The 11,658-nt window shown below is 35.6% G+C and overlaps 1 non-coding gene across 1 annotated transcript; it reads right to left on the minus strand.

The window, feature by feature from the left end:
- Positions 1-10,907: 10,907 nt before the first annotated feature.
- Positions 10,908-10,980, minus strand: LOC114676587 (small nucleolar RNA Z40). The gene has a single exon (XR_003727638.1). It is a non-coding gene; the product is annotated as a small nucleolar RNA Z40 (small nucleolar RNA).
- Between the last annotated feature and the right edge of the window lie 678 nt (positions 10,981-11,658).

Consider the following 11,658-nt stretch of genomic DNA (forward strand, 5'->3'; position numbering starts at 1 on the left):
GGCCTCAGGAAACTTACAATCACGGTGGAAGGGGAAGAGGAAGCAAGGCACCTTCTTCACAAAGTGACAGGAAGGAGGGAGAAGTGCTGAGTGAACGGGGAAGAGCCCCTTATATATAAAACCATCAGATCTTGTGAGAACTCACTATCATGAGAACAGCATGGGGAAAATGCCCTCATGATTCAATTACCTCTATCTGGCCTCTGCCTTGACATGTGGGGATTATGGAGTTTATGATTCAAGATGAGATTTGGGTGGGGACACAAAGCCTAACCGTATCAGTGTGTAAGCCAAAAGAATTTGTGCATTTGAAAACTTGTTGGAAAAAGTGCCAAATAGCACTGACCAAATTCTCATAAAAAAGTAAGAAGTTATTAAATCACTTGTTAATAATTAAACATAGGATCTATCTTCCAGTTCTCTTTATTTCTGCTTCAGAATCATGTTCTCTGATAAATGGTGTTTCTCTTTCTCTAATAAATACAACTATTCACTGCTCACTTATCAGCTACCAGCTGCCACTCCACAGTAGGGCACCTCAGCAGTCCTCTTTATATGAGGTACCTATGCTGAGTTGATGGTACGAAGAAAGGACACTCAACAGTGGTGGGGCTACTATGATTATCTCCTGAGATAGGAAATTGAACAGAGAGAAAGCCAGTCTCTTAAATGAATGGAGTGTATTCCAGACATAAAAACTAAGGAATGAGTGGAGCTTGGCGGGGGAGGGTGGGGGGTTAGGTATGCAGAGAACTACAGAGGCAGTAGACCTTGTGAGCCCAGAGAGTAGGAAATAGGAAGGATTTCTAGTAGGAGACACTGTGGAATATTAAGTACAGTATTCTATCCCACCAAAATACGGTTGACATTTCAAATTTTGTTATTATGTATTCCAGTTCTTTCCTTCTCAAATTTAGAATTTCAATGTATAAGTCATGTAAAGATCCACTTTTAAAATTATTATGAAATATGAACTAAATCTTGCCATACACTTTCTGAATATGCCTCATTACCTCAGGTAATATATAGGAAACTGTGAGTTCAAATACATAATAGGAGGGACAACTTATTACCTTCAAGTATATTTTTTGAAGATAATATGCATTCAATTTTAAAAGTCTTTTAAGTTTATTCAGATAAGAAAATTACAAGCTATATTTTGAGAAATCCAATATTGTGAAAAGTGGCTTTAAATATTCTGTATTTAGGGAATAAATTTATTTTTGATAAAATGTTATGAGACACTCAAGTGTGCATATTACCAAATTTTAGCTGATTTTACAGCACTAATACATTGTCACAGACTGGTTTATGCTTTGTAGAGTCTTCATCAGAATGAAAGCTTTTCTTTCTCTTTCTGGAATTAAGTTTGAAATTGTGTAAATGTGTCATTTTTTTCTTTGCCTTAACGTATCTGCATATTTACTCATAAAATTGTACTAGCAGGCATACTGCCATAGATCATACACCTCATCTACAATTAAATATGCAAGTGTCAAGATCAATCATTACATTTCCATCATCACATGAGAGTCAAGTATGCACAAATAACTGAATAGATAACACGTAGAATAATGATATTATCTTTTATATAATTTTTAAATTAATTAATTTTGCACATTTCTTCTATTTCTCTGAAGATTCCAAAAGTATATAATTCTTATGTAAATTGTGCTTTATTCCTTTTTGTATTTTCCTATTTTGAAAAGGAATTTTAAAAATCATTATGCATTACTTGTGATTCAGTTTGTAACTGTATTTGCTCTACTTTCATTCAGCCTTCTAAGTGGGAGTTTTAACTTTCAATAACTGAAAGTTTAAAAGTACTTAAAGTGGCACTATGACTTTTTGGAAACGTGTTATTTCCAAAAACTTAAATGAGCTAGAATTTTTGGAAACGGTAAAATAATACAAGTTAGATAACTATGTGGATAGGAGTGTATCATTTATAATTTGGCAATTATAATATGTAATTTTAGATTGTTTTAACCTTCAAAACAACATTTGCTCTCACTGATTCACAGTAAAAGTAGTTGTAGAATTACAGAAAACAATAACAAATTCATTAATTGGCCTTTTATTTTGAGACAAAAATAAAATGGTCTAAAACATTGTAATAAATAAAAACATAATCATCAAAAGATCAAGAATATAGATGTTAGAAAACTCCTAGAAATGAGATATTCCAATAAAATTTTGACTGTGCAGGAGGAGTAGAAAATATTGAATAGAATAAATTACAGATTAATGTGCTTTCAGATGTGAGTAGGAACAAGAAGGAGCTATATTTTCTCCTGAACTCCTGAAGGCTTAAAACTCAGCAATGTAAGGAATGTTGGATAGCAGAAGAGCCATGACTGAGGATTGGGAATCAGAATTATTTAAATGTCTAATTATAAGAAGAATGATTTTCCATGCACTGACAGCTTTATGGTATCTTTCTGCCAGACAAGAGATCAGAAGTTTCCAGAAAGGATTAATTTAATGACAATGGCAAAATTATCATGTTATTCACGTTGGGCATAAACTGTACTCCAGTCTCTGCATAATTTCCTTAAATACAAAACTCACAAGTTAATACAACTCTTCTCTCTGACAATTAACATTCATAAGAAGACTAGTGAAAATTAAAATTATTATGTAAGAAATTAATTTCAAAATGCAGTAAAAGAGAAGGAAGATAAAGGCGATGAAATTTCTTAGAAAGTGAGTTAAATAGAGAGAAAATACAAAGAGTGAAGTTAGGAGTTTCTTTATCTGACAAACAGAAATTCCAGAAATTCCATTGGCTATCCCAATTTCAGGCCTTTGTACTTTCATTGAACCATACCACTGACCTTCCTGGATCTCCAACTTCCAGATGGCATATTGTGGAATTCCTCAGTCTCCATAATCATGTAAGCTGATTCCTGATAATAAATTTCTCTCTCTCACTCTGTTTCCTTGTTTCTTCATATGTACAGACCTAGCATACACACACACACGTAAATGTGTGTGTGTGTATATGTGTGTGTGTGTGTATATATATGTGTGTGTATATATGTAGGTGTGTGTATATGCATACACAGATCTAGACTATATATATGCATATATGCTCTATATATTTATATAAATATTTACATATTTATATAAATGTCTATATATTTAGGTATATATATTTAGCATATATATCTATGTGTATATATAGATATATATAGCATGATATAAAACATTGCAATAAAAAAATATAATAATCATGAGATCAAGGAAAGAGGCGTTAGAAAACTACTAGAAATGAGGCCTTCCAATAAAATTTTGATTGTGCAGGGAGCAAAATAGCAAATAGACAAACATGCTAGATATGATATACATATATATATATAACTAGATAAATATATATTCGATATATATATATATCTAGCTATACATGTGTTTGTTTTAATGTTTAAAAAAGTTTTAATTAATGACAACAATTCCATGAAAAAAGAGGATAAAGAATGGGATGACAAAAAGTATTTGCTCTTAATAAGGCAATGCAAGATAGATTCATTATCAAAGACCATTTAATTTTTAAAGATCAACAAACCAAAACCATAAAGTGGAATACAGAAAAATAGCTTTTTATAAGTATGATTTAATTAAAGCTGTTTACAGTTATTCTCTCCCACAGTAGTGAAGCACGAATTTAAGAAAACATAAGAGATGAGAAACACAGGCACATGCAATACACAGAGTTAACGTAGCTGGCATGCAACGTCTGTGCAACTTGAAGTTCCACTGCAACAGGAATGAGACCAGACGTGGGTGGCCTTTGTTTTTCCTATTAGGAACAAAGGGGAAGAAAAAAAGACTGCAAAGGAAACAAACGCAAATTCCTGTAATTGCCCATTGCCCAGGGTGACAGCACTATACAAAACAGTTCTAAGTTAATTCTCAGAGATGACCAGAGATTGTTCAGTGTTTACACAAAAGTGCATAGTACTTTTGTGTTTTTTTACAAAATAAAATAAATATCATTTGCCATCATAAACCTTTTCGTTTTTTTTAGAGAAGAATAATTTTTGCAGCAGGACACAAAAATTAAAAAATGTATAAGATGAAAAAGATATAGTAAGATAAGATTAATATGTTATTGAAGATATTGATGGCTGTTATATATGGATGTTAAGATAATAATTCAGATTATTTTTCAAGCTAATCTGAGGGAAAAAATCTGTTTACAATTTAAATATTAGTGTTATGTAAAAAGTATTATTAACAAATCCACTATGACAAATATCAATTTCCTATGTGGTCTTCTATATACAGAGACAATAAAATAGTAAGTACATGCAAAAAAAAAAAAATACATGTGCAAAAACATGTCCAAAGTCCTTTAGAATCTGGACTTCATATCAGATATTTGTTTTCCTTCCCTAACCCATCTTCTGATACTGTTTTGTGTTTTATCACCCTACCAACACTGAACACTATTCCTTAAAACTCTGCGTAAAGCCAGTGATAAATTATTTTATTGTACATTCAAGATATATAATATATACATTCTAGATATATATATATGCTAGAAATATATGCTATATTTATATTTATGCTAGGGATGTGTGTGTGTGTGTATGGAGAGAGAATGAGAAAGTGAGTCATGCACTGTAAAACAATGTTTCAATCAAGGACAGACTGCATATATGATGGTGGTCCCATAAGACTATATGAAACTTAAAAATTCCTACTGTTTAGTGACATTGTAGCCATTATAATATCATAGCTCAATGTATTAGTCACATGTTGGTGGTGAGGCTGGCGTAAACAAACCTACTGTGCTGCCAGTCATCTGAAAGCATAGCATGTACAGTTATGTACAGTGCATAATACTTGATAATAAAAGACTATGCTATTGGTTTATGTATTTACTGTACTGTAATTTTATCTTTACTTTAGAGTACATAGCTACTTCAAAAAAGCCTCAGGCACTTTCTTCAAAACGCATTCCAGAAGGCGTTATTATCATAGGAGATGATAGCTACATGTGTGTTATCGTCTCTGAAGATCTTCTAGTGGGACAAGATGTGGAGGTGGAAGATGGTAATATTGATGATCCTGACGCTGTGTGGGCCTAGACTACTGTGTGTGTTTTTAGCAAAAAAGTAAAATATATGTATATATTTTTAAAATAGTAAAGAACTCATAGAATAAGAATGTAAAGAAAGAAGATATTTTTTGTACAGTTGTACAATGTTTTTGTGTCTGAACTGTTGTTACAAAAGAGTCACAAAATTTAAAAAATTAAAAAATGTATTAGATCAAAAAGACATAGTAAGATAAGGTTAATATATTATTAAAGAAAAAGTATTAATAAATTTAGTATAGCCTGAATATACAGCGTTTTTAAAGTCTACAGTAGTTATATAGTAATGTCCTAGGCCTCCACATTCACTCATTGCTCACTGGCACATCCAGAGAAACTTCCAGTACTGCAAGCTTCATTCATGATAAGGGTCCTAAATAGGTGCACCATTTAAAAAATCTTTATACCATATTTTTACTGTATATTTTCTATGTTTAGACACGCAGATACTTAGCATTGTTACATTTGCCTACAGTATTCACTACAGTGATGTGCTGTACAAGATTGCAGCGTAGAAGCAATAGGTTATCCCCTGTAGACTAGGAGTGTAGGCTATACTACCTAGGTTTGTGTTCGCAAAACAGTGAAATTGCTTTATGACCCATTTCTCAGAGTGTATGCCCATCATTAAGTGATACAGACTGTATCTACTCCATTAAGAACAAAATGCGCCCCTTACATAGTGAAAGATGTCTAATATAACTTACCTGTGACCACGTAGTTGGTCTATCACCATGGGGAATATCAGTATATCGGGGACTCAGTGTTGGTTTTTGCTGCTTCTGGCAAATTGCGAACACAAGGACAGCCTTGGTGAGTGGAAGTCCATTTGATTGGGCCCATGCATAACAAAGATTCTTGCCATCATAATCACTTTGTGAATTCAATAGGCAAATGACAAAAGTGTCTAGTGAAAGAGTTTGACTGCTATGCACAAAATGGATCATTCTATCAATTTCATTTAAGAAATTCCCCTTGGGTGAGGTTATTCTTTTGTGAATATTCACACGAGACAAAAATATCTTTATTTTTTCCCCTTTCAGAAAGGTTATCCTCATACTTCTTCATAAATTTTCTTACCACCAATTTCCTAATTATGTTTCTTCCAAGTCCCTGGCCATCCACCCAAATTATTGGCCATAGCTTAAGAATTAGTGTCTAATTGCATGTCTGGCCATTTCTATTTCCAGGCAAAGTGAACAACCAGGTGCAATGTTCAAGGTTCTGATTATTGAGAGGATTTTTATTTACCACTGTCCTTCAGAAATATCCCAGAAAGGGCTTTTGTGCTGCAGCTGTCTACTTTGTGGTGCCTGCATGTCATGCGGAATCATCTGTTCAGCAAGCCCCGGTCTTCTCTGCTTCTGTTGACTAATTGATTTCCCCGAAGTCTTCAGAAGAAACTAGCCCTGCAACATTTTGATTTTATTCTGATAAGACTGACCTTGGATTTCTAACCTCTACGAATATAAGAATACATTGTGTGTGAACTCCTGAGAAACTCCCCAAGAGGCCGTGGGTACAGGCTAAGAGGGAGGGCATTATAGGAGGAATGAAGACCATGGGCATTTGGACCACATGATGTAACTTACTTGTACTTCCAGGGCCTGCTTGAGCCCAGGTCATGTATGTACCACTTTTGTTTGATGATGGTGTGCTTCTGTGCATGTTTAGCTAAGTAGGTTGTCAGATAATACACAGTTCACGATGGGTAGTAACTTGATGACCCATGGTTAAGTACTCAGGCTCTATTAAGGCCAAAGAGGAGACCAAAAGCAGCTTCTCAAAAGTATAGTAATCTGAAGAAGACTGCAGGGTATTAATCCAGAATCCTAGGGATCTTCACTTCTACTCACATATGGAAGCTACCAAAGGCCCCAAGTAGCACCTCAATATGCCACTGATGCTTCAAGTGCTGTTGGATCTGCTGGGGCATATAGCCCAAACAGCAGAGCAGTTTGCACAGGAGTCTGGACCTGTGGCAGAGCCTTTTCACGTTCTGTCCCTGACTCAAAACCAGTAGCTTTTTGGGTCACTTGGTAAATGGGCCAGAGAAGCATAGCTAAATGGGAATTATGTTACTTCCAAAATCCAAAGAGGCCTTCCAGGCATTGTTCCTCTTTTTTGGTTGTAGCAAGGGCCAGATGCAATAACTTATCTTTCACCTTAGGAGAGATATCACAACATGCCCCACATCACTGGGCCCACAGAAATTTAATTAGGTAGACTACTCCTAAATTTTACTCACATATATTTCTTAGTTTTTGGTATACAATTGTCCTAGAGTAGTCGCTACTTTTTATTCACTGTATCCAATCAGCATAATGTCATCAGTGTAATATACCGGTGTGAGTTCTTGTGGAAGGAAAGGCAATAAAAATCCTTGCAAACTAAGTGACAACGTAAGGCTGGAGAATCGATACAGCCCTGAGGTGGAACAGTGAAGGTATATTGCTGCCCTTGCCAGCTGAAAGCAAGCTGCCTCTGGTGGGCATTACTGACAGTGATAGAGAAAAAGGAATTTGCCGGATTAATAGCTGTATACCAGCTACCACAGGATTTGCTCAAGAAATGAAACTACATCTGGCACAGTGACTGCAACTGTAGCCACCTTCTGCATACACTCACAACAATCCACCGTCATTTCCAAAGCTCTCTCTGTCTTCTGTGGAGGCTAAACAAGCAAACTGAATGGGGATACAGTGGGAATCACCACTCCCGCATCCTTCAAACTTCTCACGGTAGCACTAATCTCTGTAATAGAAATGTATTACTGCTTTCGATTTACTATTTCCCCAGCGAGAGGCAGTTCTAGTGGCTTTCACTTCATTTTCACCATAACACCCTCACTCCACCAGTCAGGGAACCAACGTAAGAATTTTGCAAGCTGCTGTATATATCTATTCTGATTATGCATTATAGAACTGGAGAAACAACCATCAGATGGTTTCAGGAACCCACTGGACACCCGTGCGATTGACCTGAGCTAAGACTCCATTGATAACATGACATTCATAAGCCCCTGTCTTGACTAATGGGCCACAAATGGCTCCTAGAATCTCCTAAAATCAATGTCAATTTAGAGTCAATATCCAGTAGTCCTTCAAAGGCTTGATTCTTCCTTTTCTCCAGTGCATAGCTACCCTGATAAAAAGCCATAGGTCTTTTGGGGAAATCTAGGAGAAAGATTAACAGTAAACATTTTTGGTAGTGTACTCTGGTTCTTTCTCAAGGTGACCCAACTTTCCCTCGTTTAAGGAGTTCTGCTGTGGTGGCAACTGCCAGTGCTAGTGCTGTGGCCACAAACTGAAGAATGCTAACAAATTCTAGGAACTGCAATAGGGAAGCCACAGATCTCCCCCTGAAGTCTTCAGAAGAAGCCAGCCCTGCAATGCTTTGATTTTATTCCCATAAGACTGAGTTTTTATTTCTGACCTCTAGAAATAAAAGAGAATACATTTTTGGGTGAAGCCACCTATTTTATAGTAATCCGTTTTTATGGCAATAGAATAATAATATAGAGCATAAGGAAACTTTTACAAGTGGTGGAAATTATCTATATCATGATTGTGGTGGCGGAAATATGACTCTATAGGCATATCAAACCTCATTGAACTATTGACTTATATGTAAATCATATAAAGTAACTTTAAAAATAATGTTTTAAGTTCATTCCATTCCTATTCTTTCACCTAACTTTACTGCTCACACCCTAAATTTCCCATCTTTATTTCCTCTTACTAATATTTTCGCATTCTCCCAAATGCAAATGAATCCACAAAGTTTGCCAAGATGACCACAGTTTCTCTGATGCTTTAGTAGAACTCAAATTGTACCTCTCACATACTTCCTACCTTTTCTGACTGCAGTATAGAGACTTGTAATATTTCATCTTCCCTGGTAGACTGCAGGCTTCTTCAGACCTACCATCATGAAGTTTTGCATTCTGAAAACCATCCAGCATAGATCTTTCCAAATAATCTATATTCCATAAAACTGTGCTTATAAAATACATTAATTCATTGATGTCTTTATTTAATTAGCAAACATGCCTGAGTCACTACTATATACCTGGTTCTGTACTGGATACTAGGCATTAACCTGTCTTTTCTGGTTACCACAAAGTTCTTCTTTTTCTTCCTCTCTCCTCTACCGGTAGAGATTCAGCACATTTACTGTGCTAAGAGTTCCTATTTGTCCATAAAACAGAGCAAGATAAACACAGTACCGACATCTCCTAAGGCGATTAAATAGCACTCCAACAGCCTTGTGTATCTGGGCTCCATTTGCTCTCTCAGGTAGAGAGATCCATATAGTTTGGATGACCTGTGATGTCAGTGTGTTACTGCCTACAGGCTTGATTCCTGCTTTGTTAAACAGCGTGAGGAGCCAGCTATTCCATTTCTTCCTCTCAACTGTAAAGGCTCTACTTTATGCTGCCACTTATGTAATAGATTCTGCGGTGGTGGCGACTGCTGATATGTATTTTACCATGTATATCCAGGCTTTGTGTCATGCAATCACGTTAGATAACAATCTAGCAGTTCTGCAAAAGATAGGCAAATAATCTGGTCTGGATGAAAAGACTTTATATTTTATGTTAAATTTTAAACTATGGGCTAGGTAAGTTTCTAGGGGAAACAAGATACTCTCAGTGTACACTAATAGGATTGCATTTGGATGCTGTTATGTACAATTTTCACCTCACAGAATTCCTATGAACCAATTTTATTTTTACATAGTTTTGAACTAAACCATTTTGTTCACTGGTCTCATGAAAGTTTGATATCTGATTTATCTACTATTTCTCTTATGTTTACAGAAGTGGTACTAAAAAATGGAAAGCAGTGTTTCACGTTTTCATTCTCTTACAGAGAAACCCCTAAAATGTCACCTATATAAAGCTGTAAATGGTACTAATTTCTCTTCTTGCAGATTAAGAGAGATGTAGCTTTTTAAAAAACAAACATTTCATCAATCCCTGAAGGATTTTAGCTGCGCCCCTTTGACAAAGATTGGCTTTTATCTTTTTAGCTTTCTATCAACGTTTCCAAAGTTTCTTAATTCTGGAAAAATACTAGTCATTCACATGGTGATGCTGTTTTATTAAAATTATGTTTCAAATTAACATCTGTCTTATCACTTCAGGCTTTTACCCACAACATTTTCTTAAGATATTTTTCAAAAATAATACCAATTTAAGAGATTTTGCAATGAATACCTGTGCACTATTAACTTTACTAAGCTTGTTATTTTATTTCTGTTTTTTCATACCTATCAATTCCTTTGCACATCTGTGGATCCACCTGATTTTGAACACATTTCAAGTACACTGTAGACACTAATGTATTTTTATCTAATTACTTTAGAACACACAGCATTACTAGATTTCAATATTTAGATATAACATTTACATACAAGGAAACGCACGAATTTTACGTGTACATTTGCACCTCTCTCAGTCCCTTTTTCCACCAACTCTGATATTTTTCTACCTTTTTTTTCTTTATTTTAGAGATAGGGTCTTGCTCTGTTGCCCAGGCTGGAGTGCAGTGGTGTGATCATAGCTCACTGCAGCTGCAAACTCCTGGGCTTAAGCAATCCTCCCACTTCAGCCTCCTGAGTGGCTGCAATTACATGTACCTGCCACCATACCCAGCTAATTTTAAAATATGGTTTTGGAGATGGGGGTCTCACCATGTTGCCCAGGCTAGTCTTTAACTCTGGTCCTTTAATAATCCTCCTGCCTCAGCCTCCCAAATTCTGGGATTATAGGCATGCGCCACCATGCCTGGCCAATGTAAATGGATGCTCAGAAAACCTATTTTCACTCAGCCCATTTGGAGTAGTTGAACATTTTGCTCATTATCATAACTTTTTTTACTCTATATTTAGTTGCTACTTATCTATATTTTGGGGCCAAGAAATTAAGTGAAATTTGATACCAAAACTGCAAAAATGAATGATCTAGAATGGTGGAACAAAGACCTTTGAAATCTGCTTTTTCATAAAAACAATAATAATCCTATCAAAAAATGTCTAAATTAATGTTTTTAGAACACTGAGAATTGCTATATGTTTGAAACCATCTGAAAGTTATGTATTTAAAGAAACAAACAAAGACAGCTGAATTTCAGTAAAAAGAGTGAGTGTTTTATATTTTAACTTTCCCTAATCCCATTCTGCTCTCCCCAGCTCGTCAGTGGCTTTGAAAACCAATACCCTCACAACTATGGTAGCTGTGAAACCAACATTATAGTAACTACTGGAGGATGAATAAAAGATTTGAAGCTCTACAGTCCCCCCCAAGGAATTGTCACTATTTGACCTGACTGGTAGATTACTGAAAAGTTCTGTTATTTGAGCTGACTCCAGGAGCTCATTCTGTGGAAACAGCCCTATCCTCATGGAATTTGGGGCAAACAACCAGGGCCAGTTGTTAACATTGATGCTGCCTGAGATGGCACTACCAGTTGATGCTAATATACTCCAACATGCACATGGAGTTCCTAGGCAAACACTGGGAGATATATTGACTAATGGCATTTCATAAAATC

Source organism: Macaca mulatta, chromosome 2 (assembly GCF_049350105.2).
Source record: "Macaca mulatta isolate MMU2019108-1 chromosome 2, T2T-MMU8v2.0, whole genome shotgun sequence".
NCBI classification, from domain to species: domain Eukaryota; kingdom Metazoa; phylum Chordata; class Mammalia; order Primates; family Cercopithecidae; genus Macaca; species Macaca mulatta.